Source organism: Haliotis rubra, unplaced genomic scaffold (genome assembly GCF_003918875.1).
Source record: "Haliotis rubra isolate DU_JTF1 unplaced genomic scaffold, ASM391887v1 Scf86, whole genome shotgun sequence".
Taxonomy (NCBI): Eukaryota; Metazoa; Mollusca; class Gastropoda; order Lepetellida; family Haliotidae; genus Haliotis; species Haliotis rubra.
Genome location: NW_025767590.1, coordinates 1,165,036 through 1,186,326, shown reverse-complemented (window position 1 = coordinate 1,186,326; position 21,291 = coordinate 1,165,036). Strand labels below are relative to the sequence as shown.

The following is a 21,291-nucleotide window of genomic DNA, read 5'->3' as shown; positions in this document are numbered from 1 at the left end:
ATATTCTATACATAGGAACATGATTCCTAATATTTAAGCATTTCTTGTTGAAATACTTTCTTTATAAACAAATCCCAAAAATTGTTACTGGTAATTATATTTGGATATTGAGTTAGTGGAGCATTAATCCCTAATTAAACTGTATGGACCTGTTATGGTGACTTCAAGTTTACAGGAAATGGTCACACAGAGCTGAAGTTTGAAGGTTCTTGCTTTTATGTAGAACCAGTTCTGTTTATAATTCCATGTTCTGTTAATTTAATGAAAAGTAAACCTTCCTGTAATTTTCATATATTTCTTTCCTATATAATGCCAGTTTTTTCTGAAAAGGTAAACAGTAATTCTTCTGGAATACCTTTTCATGTTTCCTGGATACAATTCATCTTGGAAAGGATATTCAATAGCCAGTTTGTATGAAGTGTCTGAACATGTCTTGGCCAAAATCACTGACCAGATAGCCATAATGACCATAACTTCTAAATGTCCAGTGAATATTGATTCGTATCTCACATGTATATCACTTGTCTCTTTCTAACTGTCCAGCTATATTGATTCATATTGCATGATGTAGATAGCACAGCATTTTCCATTTACCAGCTGGTTCCGCATGACGGCAGAGAAATTTATATACCTCAAGTGTTAGAGAAAATAATTGAAGGTGTAAGCTGTGGAATGTAGTGTGACACACGGCAAGACTCGGGTCGACCTGATGGGCAAGTTAGTCACGTCAGTGATATATTTGTCTCAAAGTATTATTCAGTGTTGATATCATGTTTCTATCTTTCAGGTAGGGGTGGTAGTGATGCTGGCTACCTATGTACTTTTATATTGAGTGTGTACTACTAGATGGGGCTGGCCTATAATAAGTATGTGGGGCTAGACAGACTTTAGGGTGTGTGGCTAGATGGATCTGAGGGTGTGTGGCTAGATGGATCTGAGGGTGTGTGGCTAGATGGACTTTAGGGTGTGTGGCTAGATGGATCTGAGGGTGTGTGGCTAGATGGATCTGAGGGTGTGTGGCTAGATGGATCTGAGGGTGTGTGGCTAGATGGATCTGAGGGTGTGTGGCTAGATGGATCTGAGGGTGTGTGGCTGTGTGGCTAGATAGATCTGAGGGTGTGTGGCTAGATGGATCTGAGGGTGTGTGGCTAGATGGATCTGAGGGTGTGTGGCTAGATGGACTTTAGGGTGTGTGGCTAGATGGATCTGAGGGTGTGTGGCTAGATGGATCTGAGGGTGTGTGGCTAGAGATCTGAGGACTTTAGGGTGTGTGATCTGAGGCTAGATGGATCTGAGGGTGTGTGGCTAGATGGATCTGAGGGTGTGTGGCTAGATGGATCTGAGGGTGTGTGGCTAGATGGATCTGAGGGTGTGTGGCTAGATGGATTTGAGGGTTTGTGCCTAGTTGGGATTGAGTGCTTTTGGCTAGATGAGATTGAGGGTGTGTGGCTAGATGGGGTTGAGGATGTGTGGCTAGATGGGGTTGAGGATGTGTGGCTAGATGGATCTGAGGATGTGTGGCTAGATGGATCTGAGGGTGTGTTGAGGGTTTGTGCCTAGTTGGGATTGAGTGCTTTTGGCTAGATAGGGCTGAGTGCATGTGGCTAGATGAAGTTGAGGGTGTGTGGCTAGATGGGGTTGAGGATGCATTTAGGGTATGTGGCTAGATGGGGTTGAAGGTGTAATATGGCAAACCCAAGGCGAAGATTGTATAAATTGATCACTGACAATCAGTAGTGACACTAGATGTTCGCAAAATGGGTAAGAAGTGAAAAGGTAAGAATTAAAACTAAGATGGAAGAGACATGATCCATGCAAATAAATTTAATACTATCCATGTTAATCCAAACTAGACAAAACTAAAAGCAAAAGGACTGATTGCCAAGTCTTGTTGAAGTACAACTCAGTGGAACCCTGATTATCCAGCCACTTAAAGCCCAGCTGGAGGGGAAGACCTCTTGGTGACAGTGCCTCGTGGCCTATGTCAGCTATGCCTCCAGGGTGGGGTGGAATGCTGGAGAAGATTAAACAGTGACTGGTTGAACCTTGTTACTTACAGGTACCCCATGTGCCATTTCCTCTTTCTTATGTTGAGCACACATTGAGTCACTATAGTCATACTGGCGTATGTGTCGGACTAGGAACACAAACAGATTGTAGTTGGCAAAGTCTTGTATACCAATAATGATTACATTTTAAGGCAACACCTTGAAACCTCCTCCTGCCTTGAGGTTGATAAGCTCGGTTAAGCATGTTGTGAGTTTGTTTTATCCAAAGACTAGTATTGGTTTTCAAATATTTATATTTCTATTTTTGTAGTACATAACAATTCTAGTGGTTGTATCATTTGATCACTGAATCATTGTATTTATTTATCTAAAAATTAAAATTTTGTATGAATAGGTGATAAATCATTTTGTGTGGGGTAAACTAAATGGTTGGCATTGATTACGATGGTGATTACCTTTGTACCAAAAGATCATTGTTTCAGTATTTTCTAAAACTTTTATTTACTGGTCTTCAAACAACATTTACTAATTCACTATTTTAAAACTAGGCAAAATATTTACCAGCCGATTGTCAATATGAACTTTCTCGATTGTTCTGTAATGATAGAATGCTGCATGTAAAGTTCAACACAAAAATAGTAGTAGGAACACTTCATATTTTCTAACAAATTAAGCAAAACATTGTGAACGTTTTCTTTTCAGTGACATTAATAGTTTCTCTACTAATTTCAGTCAATGGGTTCCATTTAAGAAATAGTCAGCTCAAGGAAAGGCTTATCATGCCATTAGCAATCCATAATAGTTTATGAACTTACACAATCTGTTATCTTCCTTAAGATAGATACAAATACAGCGATAAACCTCAAGGACCAATGAGATACATTCCTCATCAATCAGTTTGTATTGTGTTAAAAATATGGAAGTTATATTCACTCCTTACATCTCAAATATGTCTGTTTCCCGATAGCCAAAAAACTGAGTATTTTAAAAGACTAAGGGAAACCTTAATGACAGTTACTTAGGAGGATAGGTAGCAGCTTACTTCTAAGGTTTACATTCCTCTGTGGAGAGTTGTGTTCGTTTGGCACCCCAAATTGTGGGTTCAAATCCAATTTTTCCCAGATTATGTTTCTAGGTTTGTAAGCACCGTGATGGTGCTCGTGGGTTTCACAAATCTGATAAACAGCTGACACCTGCATCACTTTATAGTAATGCTCTGATGTTGCTGGAATACTTTGTTAAACTTATGCAATATATCACATGTTTACAAAACAAAGCGAGGGATAGAGCAAGGAACTCCATTTTTAGCTTGGCCCCCTTTGTTTAACCTGTATCCAAACAATTGAAAGTGGAACCCCAAGTAACCCTGAGTTTGGCTCTGAATGAGACTATCTGAATGGTGTACCCACATTTAATTCTAGCATTATTTCTTGGCGGTCTGGAACTGTGAACAGGCATTAGTCTGGACTAGCTGCACCTATAGACTAATTGCTTAGTGCTGAATATATGTAATTTTGACAGAGACGAATATTTCCTTTTAAATTGAAAAAGAGTCCAAGTGAGTTGGAAGATCCTGAACCCGAGGAAATCTCGACTTTAGCATTGCAGAATGTGCTTAGAGGAAGGGAAAATAATGTGGTTCAGGGACTGTGAGGCAGACGACTACACATACAATGTTAGTGCAGTAATGTTAAACGCTACATTAAAGCCCATGTCATCTTACCTACAGTTTCAATACAAGATGGTACTTTGGTACAGCTAAAAACAGATAAATTGCTTTAACTCCAAGTATATTGTGATATGAATCAGTCACCATGATCTTTAAACAAGGTACTTAGGGATATTCAAGTGTTTTAATATTAATACCAATATTTGAAAACGGGAGAAGACACTGTCTTTTTCAACACTTACCATTGGTGTTTCCCGGTCAGAAACACACGGCCAAGTCCATAGCTAAGTGCTAGTTCTCTTTAAACACCTCTTCAGAGTGCTTTAATGGAATTTGCTCAAAACCAGGATCGATCGAAGCTATTATGGTGACATAAACCAACCATCACCGTGCAAAGGATAGTCACCTGATCCTCTTTAGCAAAAAATCTAACATGTTCAAATTTGTTCCGCAGAAAATGGTTATAGCTTAAGTTAGTGGAGCATCAGCCATGCGACCTGGATGTGTCGGTGTCTTAGTTCATTATCTCCCTTGGATAACACAATTTCACATCTCAATAGCATTCCTTTGAAACAAGGGCACGGAGGTGTGGAATCGTTAATCATTAGATATCAGGCTATCCTACAGTAACTGTAGCGGGAGGCACACTTCCAGATGGGCTGGGTGATGGGGTCCTAGAGGTGTTGGTACTCATGGACAGCCATTCTTACAGGTTTCAACGACTAATTTCATCTGTTAATGAACATATTTTTTTTCTATTTATGTCATGTGTTCTTCATGATCCATTGGAGAGAAATGATTTGGTTAAGAATTAGAATTGGTTAGAATTGTAATGGTACAAATTAAATATGTTTCTGGTGCTTCACACATTAGCAAATAGAGTTTGTCCTTTGTGATGATGCTGCTGAATAATCGTCAAAATTTCAGAGATAGAATGTCTTAACAGTAAAAATTATATTGTATTTAAAATGTAGCAATGACAGTTTTGGTAAGGCTCTAGTAATGCTGTTTGGAGATTAGAGGTTTGAACTTCTCCATTCCAAACCTGTGCTTGGAATACTAGGTCAGGCTAGGTAGGTGACTTGATTAATTGTCCTCATACCCAGATGGACCGTTGTTCATAATATCAATCATTGGTTCTTGTGTAGACAGGGTGGTGGGGTAGTCTAGTGGTTAAAGTGTTCGCTCATCACGCTGAAGGCCAGGGTTCGATTCCCCACTTGGGTACAATGTGTAAAGCCCATTTCTGGTGTCCCCTGCCATGATGTTGCTGGAATATTGCTAAAAGCGGCGTAAAACCATACTCACTCACACACTCTTGTGTAGACATTATTATTTAAGTCTTCCGTCATATAGTTTCCATAGAGTCCAAAGTTATATTTTAAAACTCATATTTTATATTTTTATGCTTTCCTAATATATGAATACTGTTTTATTGTCTGTTCTGGTGAAAAGTGATAATGAAATTTAGTATGAATCATTACGCTGTGATAATAAGATATTTTATATAGTCCATGGTTCAGCAACAGACATGTCCCTATACAATATATTCATCCAGCTCAAGGTGGTGGGGTAGCCTAGTGGTTAAAGCGTTGGCTCGTCACGCCGAAGACCCGGGTTCGAATCCCCACATGGGTACAATATGTGAAGCCCATTTCTGGTGTCCCCCGCCATGATGTTGCTGGAATATTGCTAAAAGCGGCGTAAAACCAAACTCAGTCAGTCAGTCAGTCAAGGTGGCGGTGAAACCTAAACAACAACATCGTTGTTTACCGCCTTTAAATAGACGTAAAGCTTATGTAAGTGTGACATAAATCTAATATGCAGTAATACTGTTTGCTTCATTATCGGAAAGGTCGGTCGTGTCTTGGAGTGCCAGGAATCGTGATGTTCTTGAACTCTGGTATATGAAGCTGAGGTTCTTGAAGACCTTGACAAGGAATCACTTCAGCTATGCTGACCTTCAAAGAAAAACAAGAACCCTCAGGTCCATGAAACAACGAAGTTTCATCTTGCAAAATGACAACAAACTGTGACACGAAGAATATATTGAAGAAAATGAAACTGTCATTGGTTTTCTGCAAATCTCGGCTTTTAGGCCTTAAGCTCTTTCCTTACCTAAATAGCTTCAGCATTGATAGCTATTTAAACCGCCAGTGAGCTTGGCTGGTAAAATACTCTAACAGCCACAGGAGAAATGCGATGACTTTGAGATCTATTCACAGAAAAAAATATTTGGCGATCCATTGCAAGCTGTCAATCAGCCTGAAGCAGGGATGTCTTGTACAATGTTCTACTTTATTTGTACGTTTTCTTACTCAGTGGAATCTGGATTAGAGAGATTGAGAGATTTCGGGTAAAATGGCTGGTTAAGATGTTGAAAAGCAGCAATGACTCTGAGCTGTGATAGGTGATTTCGCATTGAGCTTAACCTATTTGCTATGAAATTTGTTTTATTTAGAATATGACTCCTTGTGCAACTAGAAGCTTTTATTGTTATATGTAGTGTTGCTTTGGTATAGCTGGAATATTGCTTTGGTATTAAGCAAACAGTAATGTCACTTTAAGTCGTGTATGGTTTCTTGCCTGTATAAAGATTAATTTGGGCTGTGTGAGATGAGTGTTTGGCAAATGTGTTAGATGTGTTGAATAAAGTGGTTGTTTGACACAGCGTGAATCAAAGTCATCGAAATTGGTTTATTGCAACCTTGAACATTTTGTACTTCCTATGAAGTTGTGACTAAATACTGTTTAAAGTGGATTTGAACCCAACTCACTCACACACTCTATCAGGCATATGTCAAATGCATGCCAAAGGAGATGCAGGTCATCAGTGTATTTTGATTGTACGATCGACTCTGCTTTTAGCAGATATTTCTTCGAGATATGGAAAGGGTTTTGTCGCATCTGTTGTGAACGTGAAAGGGTTTTGTCGCTTCTGAACAGAAACATTGGTGTCTGATCACCAAAGCGTACTTTACTTCATGGAGGAGTCGTAAGATAAACACAGTCGATTGCGTTTGTGAGCTGTTCCCATGCGTTGTATGGGTTGAGTGTTGCAAGACGGTTTGTTTACAAACAACATCGTACAGTTGTAAAATTACTGAAAAAATTGTATACTCATGACATTCTCACAATTGTACAATGGACTCTGCTTTTAGCAGAGGTTTTGTCGCTTCTATTCAGGACATGGAAAGGGTTTTGACACTTCTACCTACCTACCCTAAATTTTGAAGAGGTGTAATCGGAACCACATTTTTTATTTGGCCTTATGCTATGGTTAGTGGTTGACACACTTCAGATATGTCAGTATTTAGAGCTGTCTGGTATTCAGACCAGTGCTACATCCTGGAACAGCTAAGGGGCATAACTCTGCTCAGCAGATTCATGGAGATGCCACCGACCAATATTTAAGACACTCGTCTAGAAGTTATTTTCTGACATCTGTAGAAGCAGTATAGTGTAAGGAGCTGACATGAAAGGTTATCTGGGTTAAATCATTACAGTATAAGAAACTGATATGAAAGGTGAAAAACCAAGAGTCATTTTCTATCATTAAAGAAAACCCTGCAGAGGACTCCAACTTTTTTGTTAAGGACTCAAAGGATAAAAAAAACCTCCCAACATCAAAGATTTAATAATGGCTTTGTGGTGGCAGGATCTTGACAGGAAACAGCGACTGGTGACAAATGTATGTTTCAGACAGAGATGTCTTAAATTATCGCTAATCTCCGCAGGTGCATTGATTCCTGCTGCAGCTAACAAGCTAGGAGAGGCAACTCAGGAATGGTGGTCTCAGGGTAGAGAATAATGGTCCTGATGCCAGTCGTGGATAAGCCTGCCATTTCCTTGTCATTAGTAGGGAAGTGGAGTGGAGAGGAGGCTTGTTTCTCTGCCAGAGAAATACCCTGTCCTGTCTTTGATTAAGGATGAAAGATGTAAGGCCGTATCTCTACATGGTTGTGAATGTATTATCCTATAGACGGCTGGTAACGGGAGGGCAGTATTTCTTATACTTCCTGTGTTTGAGAGTCTTCCATTTGGTGGTGGATAATCTGAGGGACTTTGGTGAGGATTTTGTTTGAAATAATTTGATAATTTTTTTCTGAGATTAAGTGTAGGAATGCTATTTGCTAGTAATTTACATTACATTTGGTGATTTATACAATTTTGTGATGTCGTGCAGCCAGTAATGTTATTCAGAATGTCCAATTAAATGTTTGTGAAATGTTGATAACTGAAGGAAAAGTTTGGATTCATCTGTTCAGAGTGAGTGAGTATGGTTTTACGCCGCTTGTAGCAATTTTTCAGCAATATCATGGCTGGGGACACCAGAAATAGGCTTCACACATTGTACCCATGTGGGGAATCGAACCTGGTTCTTCGGCATGACGAGCGGACACTTTAACCACTAGGCTACCCAACCACCCCAGTCTGTTCCAAAGTCACACTGGAAGGATTTATTCTTTGTATGATTGTAAGAAAAACAAGTCATCCAGATTTTCCATGCATGAACCTGGTAGTCCCACTACCAATAATTTTGGTTAATGTTTCTTTGTTGAAAAGTGAAAAGGAAGATATAATCCTGTTGACATGCATGTCCTGTAGGTAGCCATCATATGAAAACATGGCCACAGCAAGTTTTGATGTCATTCATCAAGATTTTCTTCTCTTATGGCTTTTGATATTTGCCAATACTCATTAACCAGTCTGAATTTGAAGCAGGATTTAATTTGAACTACACACTTTATTGCTTGGGGCTAAATCATTAAAATGATCTCAAAGAGGAAACTGAAGAACTTCCAGATTAGATATAATTACTACCAGATATTTTATCAAGTCAGGCAGAGGGGAACTTTTTCTCTACAATCTTGCACTGAATCGCCTAACATTGTGGAGTGAGTGAGTGAGTGAGTTCTGGTTATTCTACTTTGTGCAATATTACAGCTATATGATTCGAGAGGATATTAGAAATAGGGTTGACACATTGCATCCATGCTGGGAATCAAACCCTAGTCTATGGCATGCTAGACCTCTATCTTCTGGCCCATTCCACCCCTCTCTTCTCCCATAAGCATTGAGACAGTGAGTTTGGAGGTGTTGAGGCATTTGACAATGTGGAACAGTTATTATGTCATGGGTTTATTTTATGATTATTACGGTATTCGCCTAAGTATACCATCACACCAAGACTTACAGAAGGAATGCATATATGACATGGGGTGTTTGGGAGCCAGGCCTGGATACCAGTTATGAGAAGCTCCAGGCATTAGACAATTGTACTTTGTCTTCCTTAGCTTTGTGTGCCCCAAGGTTCTGCTGTGTCAATACAAATTTACGACCTGGTCCCTGTGGAGGGAGGGCTTCGTGATAGACATCTTGATGAGAAAATCCAATGCTGTGCCTGCTGCCTGTACATACTGTTGTTAGTTACGGCACCATATTGTTGTTGGAGGTTGATGAGCCAATAACGAAGCATACGACTTTATGGATAACAACTTCTTGTTTATTGCCTAGAGTTATATTTCTGTGTAGATTCTTACACCATTATCAAACTAAAAGCTATAAGAATCTACATAGAAATGTCTCTCTATCCAATAAACAAGAAGTTGTTATCCATAGAGTCATATGCTTCAGCATGGGTTGCTGGTTATGAAATAGAAATGTGACAGTGTTTTATGCTGCAGTCAGCAATATTCAGCAATATCACTGCAGCCTGTAGGTCATTTAAAGGAGAATCATCAGAAAGACAACCCCAATTAATAATTTGCTGGGTGAATAGTTTATGTTATATATATATATATATATGAGTTTACTGATAAAATATTTATCAGAAATATTACTTCCTAATAACCTTTGAAGAACATTATATCAGAGTTTACAAAAACTATGCATTTATGGTATATATTTACTCATTTTAAATACATTTGACCAAATTAGGATCAGTGACCAAATTTGCTGGGACATTTTGTAGCTGGGGCAGTTTGACTGGAACCCTATTTCATCACAATCGGACCATGTTAATCTATGTTAAACAATACCACCTATAGTAAGTTGTAACATGGAATGATGCAGTATAAATGAATCTCATGGGTACTGCTTCCTTCAGTTCGACTGGTACCCATGAGATACATGTTATCAAAATCAGTAAGAGATTTCACATGAGCTTGAAAATGTTTCACTATAACATTCTTTTTCATTTGGAGCCCTAACTGCTGCAGTCTATCCGAAACATTGCCGAATACAACGGCAAATCATAAAGTAATTGTTGCTTTCATTGTTTTTTTGTCCAGTTATGCACGTCAGGATCAGACTCGCTATTTGTCAGTAGTGTGTGCCGTGAAAGTTGTTCTGTATTCTCATTGGCTGACAAGATGTCATTCTAAGGCTATGACCGAGGACCATAACTATTTCCATAACCAAACACTGGGGAAACATACATTGTCCTGACTAGTATTTTACAATTCACCAGTTTTCGGGGAATAACTTATCTGCGTCGCTTATATTATCTTTGTTCGACCAGGCTGGGATCTTGTATGGAAACGTGATAGATTATTAATGAGGACAATGATCATATTCTTTTTTTTTCAGCAAAATATTTCCAGTGTAAGTTTTGTAGCAGGTAATTTTCCCCATCTAAAGCATAATAATTCCTTTCTTTAAATCCCAGACACCCTGAAGTCACCCATTTCACACAAAAGGAACTGCAATCACATTTCAAAAACATATTTTCTTGGGGACCGGTCATTTATTTATAGGGGTGGGTATGCTGGTTGGTCTGTATAACATTTTCCTGACAAATAATGTTTCTGATAAATTATATGGTCCATTTTAAACATTATTTTGACATCAAACGGTGCCTTTGTTTTGCTGGATTCTTCTTCTTGCAAGATATAAAATCGGATCGTATTGATACGGTCTAACATCCATTTCAGAAATGACATCAGGAACATCTTTTACTGCTTCAGAATCCAAGGACACTGTTAAGTTGTGAGGTAAAAACAAAGAGGAAGCCATCAGCAGTAGGCACATACGATGTCATGTCACGTGATACCCTCTCTGCTCATTAAGTGTCTGGTGTTTCAGTAATACACGGAAATACGAGTACGTTTTTTGTGTGTTTAGTGCGATTTTACAAACTTTTTGTTCAGTTTTAATCACGGAAGGTGACTTTAAGAATGCCTTTACCCCTATGAAAAGTTTTATTTTCGCTAGTATTCTCCTTTAAGGCATCAGCTGTTCAATCCTGGGCACGTCATACTGAAGAGAGTAAAAGTTACAAGGTGGTACTTGTTGTTGCCCTGCCTCGCACTTGGCTGTAAGGGGATAAAGTTACCAATGCTGACTTCAAGCTGGTATAATGTCCCTGAGTTGTGTGTCAATGTTAACTGCAGCATGGTGTCTCAGCAGGCCTGCACTGTAATACCAACATACACACAGACTAGTACAAGCTGCCCTGCAAATACATGCGCATCGTTATATGAGTGAAATGATATTGAATGTCAAGCTGAACTCCAACTCACATCACCTAAGTACTGAATCAATTAAGTTTTTAGCAAACAGAGTTCATTTTGTCATTTTCAGATAAAGGTTGAATAATTTGTCTGAAGGTCAGATTTGTAATAGTCAAACACATTAATTAAGTTTGTTTTGTGTGTGACATTAATACCAGTAGAGCTTAATGTCAACTGTTGTACCTGGTTTTCCAGGTATGTGCATGCTCGTTAAAATTAGACTCTCATTTTAAAGGCCATTTGTTAAAAATTGTCGATAAGGCTTTCAATAAAATCATTAAAAGTAAAATTGTTAAAAATCATTTAAATGACATTCATTAACATTCATAAAATTTGTTTGAGAACATTAAGAATCAGTTCATTAAAAATCGATTACATTTGTAACATTTTACTGAAAAATATTCAAAATTCATTTATAAAACATTCTGTTCAAAATATTTATTTAAAACAGTTCATGTGCCATCATTTCACATTTCATGTGAGAGAAACGAAAGAATTTAGAGTGCCTTGATGTAAAAGACTTGACCAAAGGTCGCTGTGACCTTATAGCTACTTTAAATACACTGCTTGTGCTACTCACAAGTTTCACATACATAGAAAACCTATGTTAAAGCCTTGTGTTTGGACAGAGACAATTTGGGCAGAATTTAAATGGGCAATTTCAACTTGTTTGTAGGGTTTAAGTAGCCTTTTCGAAACAGCGGGTCTTGGACTCGTGTTTGTGGAAGATGTTTGTTGACTTGCAACATGTTATATTTGTTACCTGAATATTATGGGTGCAGTGTGAGCCATGTGATATAAATTAATTTGACATAAAAACATACGAACTGTTTGTTCGTGTATTCATGAAAAGCTGTGTTGGTAAAAAGTGTAATGAATAAATAAATAATAAAATGGGGCTTCGTTGCATAAATAAGGGAGGTAATACTGTGTTGACTGTGTACGAGCTGTTCCTTTGTCGGGGGACTGGGAAGAGAACAATTAGTGACTTAAAAGATTAATATGGTTAAGAGGAAGTGTGTGCTTACAGCTGTGGAGGTGTGTGAATTTCTTCATGACTTCTGATAAAAATACGAATTTGTATTTTATCATGTTGGAGAGAATGAAATGTAGTTTTATATTTTATTGTTAAAGCAAAATGTTTTTATTAATTTATAAGTCTGTGAAGATGTTAGTTATATGTGTGTTACTTAAAACTTTTCAATATCTTTGTTATAACATTGAATCATATTTCACTGTATCTGTCGAACATGTCGGAGAATGCTAATTTTCAAAGACATAGGATTTACACACGTTTAGTTTGCTGACATACCATTTGAGTATTGTGAACAGTTCATTTATACTGAATTTCAGTTATATTCACAATTGCCAGATGAATGTAACAAGTTAATTTGACATGTTTTTCTCAAAATGTACAATTATATGGTGACGTCACATGAATCGCATGCACACACACAATATACTGCATGTTAGTGAGTGAGTGAGTTTAGTTTTACGCCGCACTCAGCAATATTCATGCTATATGGCGGCGGTCTGTAAATAATCGAGTCTGGACCAGACAATCCAGTGATCAACAGCATGAGCATTGATCTGAGCAATTGGGAACCGATGCCATGTGTCAACCAAGTCAGCGAGCCTGACCACCCGATCCCGTTAATTGGCCTTTACGACAAGCATAGTTGCATTTTGTGGCAAGAATGGGTTGCTGAAGATCAATTCTACCCCGGATCTTCACGGGTCATACTGCATATGAATGTCCATAGGGCACGCTCTTCATATAATGAATGAAGCAGGGTTTAACACAGACTTTTAAAAAAGTGAGTCATGGTGACTCACAATATTTATTTTTGGGAGTCATTTTTAATATTTGGGAGTCATGAAAATTTTAATATTTCTTTGTGTTAATCATTGTCAGTATGTAACTGTGTATGTCACACCACCAAATGAAACTACAGCATTGTTCAATTCAAACAGCCAGGATTACTGTCTCCTATGAGTTCTCTGGAATACTCTGACAGCTCTGTAAAAGTCAAACTATCATTGAACAATATCATTTTTATTGAACTGAATTGTGAGGGCCACCCATAAAACTTGCGTCAAACTTGACTAGCATGATAATGTTTTGAGAGTCGTTTACAAAATTGTTGCATCAAATACGCAGGAATCATGCATCATGTAAAACCCTGATGAAGTGAGGGTCAGTAATGTAGGGTCAAGATATCATGGTTCTTTGCTGTATCAGTTTACCTCTCCTCACTAAACAAACTTCAGTTCAGTTTGACACCAGCTATCATAAGCTGCTGCTGCTGATTATCTATAAGATTGAGATCCGACATTGTGTGACCTTCATACCTGAAGCACCCGCCACCAAAATCTCTTCATCTGACCTTCAGGCCATGCTCACCACAGAAACTTTATCAAATTGTGTAAGTCTAATGATATTTCAATAAAATTCCCCTTAGGGCATAAACTGTGTTAATTTGCATCTTTCAGCCTAGTTAGTGAGTATGGATTATATATCCTATAATAAAAAAACCCAGCAAAAACAAAAACTTTGAACCTGTCGTCCTAATCTACAATTGGTTACTACCTTATACTTCACAGCATTATATGTATTTCTAATCAAGTTGTCATCTTATGCTATTAAGAAATTTCAAGTTTGCATGTAAATGAACCAGATGGTGCCAATGAAAAGTTCCCAAATAAATCCAACAATTATTTTCTCTGGCAGCAGTGAGATGGCAGTCTCGGGCCAATCAATGCTACCATTAAAACTGACGGTCACAGTCAGACATTGGCACTCCAGGCCCAGTGCTCATCATCTGCCATAGTCAATATCCTGTGAAATAGCCTTGATTTTATTGTTAGTGGTTGAATAAGCCACCCTGTGCTTTGGGCTAGTAGACTCTGTAATTGGAATGGAAGCCTATAAGTCACATTTATCTGGGCTTTATTTACTGATAATCATTATACTGGATACTTGCTGTGTCTACAGTCATCAGTCGGATGGCACAGTAGACCAGGGTCCAATAGGCCTGGGTTCACGGTCAGAGTTTTGTTTCAGTTTTATGTGCTCTGTATTTAGAATGGAATCTTATAAGTTAAATCTGTGTATTCTTTATTTACTGATAATCTTTAGATGAGATGCTTGCTGTGTCTCCAGTCATCCATCAAATGGCACAGTAGGTCAGTGTCCAATATTTCTCGGTCCTTGGTCAGAGTTTTGTTACAGTATTATGTGTGTTACAGATGGAATAAAAATTCATCACTACTTACCTTAATGGACAGTTAGACTATGTTCATGAACATTTCCTTTTAAAAAGCAAATAATTCAATTTAGGAAAGCCAGGTTATTCAATATTAACTAGGTCAAAGACAAAGTAATGTGACCTGGCAAAACTTGATGAGATGTATTTTGGTAGTTAAAGCTGATCTTCATAGCTAACCCGTGAAGGTCTGGGTTAGAATTGATCTTCAGTAACTCATACTTTGTCATAAGAGGTGACTAATGAGATCAGGTGGTCAGACTCGCTGACTTGGTTGACACATGTCATCGTATCCTAATTGCATAAATCGATGCTCATGCTGTTGATTCCTGGATTGTCTGGTCCAGACTCGATTATTTGCAGACTGCTGCCATATAGCTGGAATATTGCTGAGTGCGGCGTAAAACTAAACTCACTCACTCACTCTTCATAGCTTTCCACCTTGAACTCCCCTGCCCATGTTTTAACAGTGATGGTGGCAGAAGCTTCCCTTGAAGTGGAGACCATAGTTAACTGCTGAAGATACTTGATGGCAGCACAGTTGACAAATCTGTCCCTTTTCAACAACATAAAATACATAGAAATATGCAGAAATCTACCTCGTTTGTTTGGTTGAAGTGTATCCCAACAGCTTGGAAAGTGTACTTAGTCAGTGAATGCCGCTAAGGTTGTACTATATACTAGTACTCCTTGTAAATAGGCTCTGATTTTTCTACCACCCCTCGTACTTGTCACGTCCTTATTGGGCATAGGTGGCCCACTCAGTTTATGTGCCACAATGTGGGTTTGTGTCCCTCTGACAAAACATTATGTTAGAAAGTCAATTTATTTGAAATTCAGGTCGAATGTTTTTAATGTAGAAGTAAAAATTATGATAGTGTTTTGATAATATAATATGGAGAGAACTGTTATGAATAGATTTTTAATGACATTGCTTGACAACCTTGGATACACAAATAATTTTACCGTCTTTTTCTTCCAGGTAGGAAAATGTGATAATAGCGTAATGAAGGGTTCACTATAAGCACTGTAATGATATGAAGAAGGTGCAAAGCAATACATCACAGGGTTTACTGTTGGAGCTGTCACAGGCTGAGCGTCATCAATCATCGCTCTCATCTTGCACAGTTTCTCGTATGATAGAGTGAGTTATTAAAGTCTCAAGGAACGGGCTTTCCCCATGCTAGAATTTTCAATATAATTTGATGTCATGCTTTGATTGAGCATGGTGAAATGTCACTGGGTAACCACCATGCATGCATCAATAGGTTTTTGTTCGAAACTTAACCAACTCTATACTGTGTCTTTTCAATCATGCAAGAATTTGAATGCCACACGTCTTCTACTGACACCAAAAAACAGCGCACTAGAAGCCAAGTTCCACTATTCAACACGTTATGTTGTCATGACATTTTTGAAGAAACAGAAGATTATCACTACTTGATGAAGGTATAAACATTTCTAAGATTTATGCCATGTATTATTTGAGACTATTGTGATACTGAATTCTGAATTATCAGGGAGATAATGGCCTGTATTCTGTTATGTCTGTGTGGATTTCATGTTGGCATTATACACTTGTGCAGTTTACGTCAGTATAGACTTCATTGTTTTAATTTTACATTATGAAAACAGGATTGTGTATCTGTATGATTACTGGTGAAGGAAATACCAGTGGGTAGAATACGAAAATAACTTTGTAATTGCATTATGTGTTGGTCATTAGAAAATATGGTAAGACTACAGAATACAGGATACCTTCTGCCATCTTTAAAAGCACACAAGTTTACTTAGGGTTAGGGTTAGGGTAAGCGTTTGGGTTCGGGTGACGTGACACAAAACAATATGGCTGGTAGGTATCCGGTATTCTGTAGGTGTACCGAAAATATGATCAGAAATATGATATTACAGTTTTACATCCCTGCCTTTGAAAATGTAGGGGCCGTGGGGTAGCCTATTGGTTAAAGTGTTTGCTATTTATGCCGAAGACCCGGGTTCGATTCCCCACATTGGTACAATGTGTGAAGCCCATTTCTAGTGTTCCCCATCATGATATTGTTGGAATATTGCTAAAAGCGGTGTAAAACTAAACTCACTCACTTTGATATTTTCACAGAAGTTCAGTGCCCCTTTTGCCTCAATATTTGACCTGTGTTATCTCCAGGAATCATGGAACTGCATCATCTATTTTGTTGAAATTTGTCAAAGACATGAACTGATTGGAGCCTTGCATGTTCCATGATCGGGTGATTCTTCATCAGTGGGTCCAGCAAGAGATCACACATAACACAAGTTCTTCAATCTGTGCATTGGCTGACCGTGCACGTAAGAATAGAATTCAAGATCCCTTCACTCGCCAACCAGTGTTTTTACTGAACGGGTCCAAAGTATCTCTGTGATATACGAACCAGACATTGAGAGGTACTAATCACGATCTCCTGGGAACACTGAATTGTCACCGAGAATCATTCAGCTACCATTTCTTCACTTACATTGTTCCAGTTCCGTGGAGCTTACTGCCACATGATATTACGCCCTTACCAACATCGGTCTTCTGAAAGTCTTATCTACAGACACTCCTGTTCCAAAAATACTATTACAGCAAGCACTCCATAATCTTATTTTATTATTAAGATTTTAAAGTTCTGATTTAGAACATTCTTGATCACAGCTGTAATTCTATTAGACAGTAGTACACAATTTTTTTTTTAAAAATTTAAAAAGACATACACCAAAAATACAATTCCATTTTAGTAGGTTGGACTTAAGAAAATGTTTGATTAAAGCAAATTTGACACTATCATTTTGACATTTAATTCAAAATTATTTTTGAACTATTTTTGTCTCATGGTCAGGTTCACACGATTCCAATTTGCTAAGTTCCTTAAAGTGGGAAATAGGTTGGGCAGCCTCAGACGCTCCAGGAACATTTATGGTGAGTTGGTTTGGTAGTAATGTCCAATGTTGAGAAAATGCTTGTCGGAGATATGACAACACAAGGGGATCAATTGCCTGGTATTGATGGAACTGCTCTGCGCGTTCTCCTGAATAGCGCCGAAATATTCCTTATTAATTGGTTTATAAATCGACAGGCTTATATGAGGGGCCTAACATGCTTAACCATCTTCAAGAAATTAGTTTATCATGATTGTAATTCATACCTCGCAGGACAGTTTCTCTGGGAAGTGGCACAACAGAGGATTGTGGGATTGGATCTGAGGTTATTGAAAAAAGAACATATTTATGGTTACGTCTTGTTCTTTGGAAGCCTGTCTTGCCTGAATGGCCATTGTTTCAGCAACTGTTTCAGCAATATTTCCACAATGTCTGGACACAATAATTTTTGGATTATTTCCCTGTCCCCATAATAATGGGGCTGTTAATCAGTGTGGATGTGTTTGTTTTTCCGTTAAGGTTCATGGTCAATGTAATAAATGGTTGTTTATGTTGGCGCTATTCCTGGAAGTGTAACTAAGCAACAGTGTTTCATAGTAAGTAGCTGTTTGCATCAGGATGTTGTCGGTGTTGTGGCTGTTGTAGTTGTTGTAGCTGTTTATTGCAGTCCGAGATGTATCCTGTTGACCACATAATCCTTGGTTTGCCAACCCTATCTATATTGAGGACACATCTCTTCTGAAGGCCGAGTCACCTGTACAATTCCGACTATACCCTGAGCTTATTAGTCATTAGAGTTTTGTTCAAAGCTGAATAAGACCCAACTCACTCACATGTTATAATGTTTTAAAATCACTTTATCAAGTCAACATAATTATACACATGAGCATCTTCTTACACACCAGGCTAACACCTTGATGGTCAAGTGGATGGAGTGTCTGTCTGTTTCACTCTTTTTCTCTCTCTCTCTCACTCTCTCTCTCTCTCTCTCACTCTCACTCCCTCACTCACTCTCACTCTCTCTCTCAATCTCTCTCTTTCTCTCACTCTCTCTCTGTTTCTGTCTCTCTCAATCTCTCACTTTCTCTCTCAATCTCTCACTTTTTCTCTCTCTTTCTCTGTCTCTTCCATTCTCTCTTTTTCATTCTCTCCTTTCATTCTCTATTTCTCTCTCTCTCTCTCTCTCTCTCTCTCTCTCTCTCTCTCTCTCTCTCTCTCTCTCTCTCTCTCTCTCTCTCTCTCTCTCTCACACACACACACACACTCAGCTGCATAATTGCAATGGTCTTGCATGCAATGTAAACCCCATTTCACCTCAGATCACCTTTTGTCCTCAGGAATTGTTGTTGCATTCAGAGGTTGTTCTACTACTCTATTACATGAAGGGACTGAATATATGAAGGGACAATGAATCTCAGGAGTGAATTCCCTGCATTCCTCCTACTCACCTGACTTCCCTGGCAAGAAGTCCAATACTTACCTGTTTAAGTACGACGTTGCTCAGGTCCTTGGCTGTTTATGACTGCCGGATGGATGAAGAATGTTAACATTGTTCATGTAAAACCCTGAAAACCTTCAAGTCAGATGTATTTATTTTTGTGTTGATAAGCATGTTAAAAGTTTTAGGTTTTTCATGTACAGCAAGAGATTTGTCCATAAGATTTACAGTTTTCTGTACTCAAGTGAACATCTGACTACTCTACATTGCTTCTATAAAGATTGTCATGTCAGATGCCATATAGGTAAAATAGTTTTTGTTTCAAATTAACAAAGCTAATTTGCTCCAAGAAGATCTATAAACTTGAAATGAACAAAATGTTGCCATGGTTACATGCTGCACAGCAGATCCAGTTAAGCTGATATCAGAAGAGTTGGGATTTTTTGTCAAAGGATATTCTTCACAGTAACACCTTCTTACACCTTTTGATGATGATTATTTTTATAATAGCTGTGGTCATAGGTTCTGTCTCTAGCATCATTTTAATATCAGATTCATTTAATCATACTTAAAAATGTGATTGCCCTTTCAAAAGTATTTTAACTGTCAATTTAAAGAAATATTTTTGGGCAAGGTTTTATGAAAGTTATAATCTATATTTAACCTGTATCAGATGGCAATTCCTATTAATTTGAAAAGAAAATCAATGATATATTCAAGTTTACAGACTGAAATATTTGAAGAATGACTTTGGAAGATAAACAGTATTTTATCCTCATGTTGATGTCAAATATATCAACACTTGTTAATATAGGTTTAAAACCTTCCATAATACTCGGAACTTTTAACTTTAATTGACAAGTGTGTATATATTTATATCAAAAGACATGAGAGTGCGATTTCTATGAATGTGTAGCAAGCTATGGTTGATCTGTGAATAGCTCAGTTTTGAAGAGGGCAGTTAGTAAATCATTTATTGACCAGGTAGGTAATATATTTCTTATGTGTTTGCACATATGTGATAAGGTGTCTCCCTGTGCCCTGGAGACAGTGGGGCGTGATATGTGATCAACATGGCCTCAACCGTTGTTGACAGTAGGGCACACATTCAGGTCAAAAGATTGGCAGTGATTATACACAAGTACAGCCACATGACACACACCAGCAGAGGTAGCCGCTTGTTACAGGGCCCACTCATGTCCACATGCCTTTCAACTGAAGCAGTAATGGTGTTAATTGACTCGAAAACAGGTTTATGTTGAGGTGGTGGGAAGGTGCTGTAGGTGGAGTTAGGTGGATGGTAAGGAGGGAAGGATGGTAAGAGGGGAAAGGAGGGTAAGGGGGGAAGGATGGTAAGGAGGGCAGGATGGGAAGGATGGAAAGGAGGGAAGGGTGGTAAGGGGGGAAGGATGGTAAGAGGAGAAGGATGGTAAGAGGGAAGGATGGTAAGGAGGGAAGGATGGATGGTAAGGGGGAAGGATGTATGGGGGAAGGATGGTAAGGAGGGAAGGATGGTAAGGAAGGAGAAGGTTGGGAAGGATGGTAAGGGGGAAGGATGGAAAGGAGGGAAGGATGGTAAGGGGGAAGGATGGGGAAAGGATGGTAAGGAGGGAAGGATGGTAAGGGGGAAGGATGGTAAGGGGGAAGGATGGTAAGAGGGAAGGATGGTAAAGGGGAAGGATGGTAAGGAGGATGGAAGGATGGTAAGGAAGGAAGGATGGTAAGGAGGGAAGGATGGTAAGGATGGTAAGGGGGAAGGATGATAAGAGGGAAGGATGGTAAGGAGGGAAGGATGGTAAGAGGAGAAGGATGTGAAGAGGGAAGGATTGTAAGGAGGGAAGGGAAGGAAGGGGTAAGGAGGGAAGGATGGTAAGAGGGGAAGGATGGTAAGGAGGGAAGGGGGAAGGATGGTAAGAGGGGAAGGATGGTAAGGAGGGGAGAGAATATAAAGATATAAAACTGTGGACATGGGGATATAGTTTTTAGGGAAGGGATTATATAGTGACCGGAGACTGTGTAGGGAAGAGGGCATGTATTGTGGAGAGTTTGGGTGGGAATAATTTTGGAAGAGAGAAAAAAGTTTGGAAGGAAGATTGTGGAAAGAGAAGAGCAAGTTTAGGATGGGAGATTGATGAAAGTGTAGAGCAAGTATGGAAGGGGAGATTGTTGAAAGTGTTGAGCAAGTTTGAGATGGGGAGATTTTGGAAAGGAACAAGCAAGTGTGGGAGGAGATGGATTAAAGAGACCAGCAAGTTTGGGAGGGGTGATTGTGTAAGGAGATTGGGTCAGATAGATTTGCTGAGTGAATTGATTGTGGCAAGGCAAGAGTGAGTATGAAGTAATTGTACATGTTGGAAAAACAGGATCGTCTTGGAGAGAATACTGTAGAGAAGGATGAACAGAGGAGAAAGTTTTGTTGAAGTAGAAAGTTGAATTAATACATGGGTAGGAGAGAAATGGGTATCAGCAGGATGGGGGGGGAAGGGGAGGTCTTGTTGTC

At 38.7% G+C, this 21,291-nt stretch overlaps 1 protein-coding gene across 1 annotated transcript in view; it reads left to right on the top strand.

The window, feature by feature from the left end:
- The window catches only part of LOC124262878, a 237,732-nt gene that overhangs the window by 60,568 nt on the left and 155,873 nt on the right, over window positions 1-21,291 (top strand). The gene's annotated exons all lie outside the window — the stretch shown is intronic.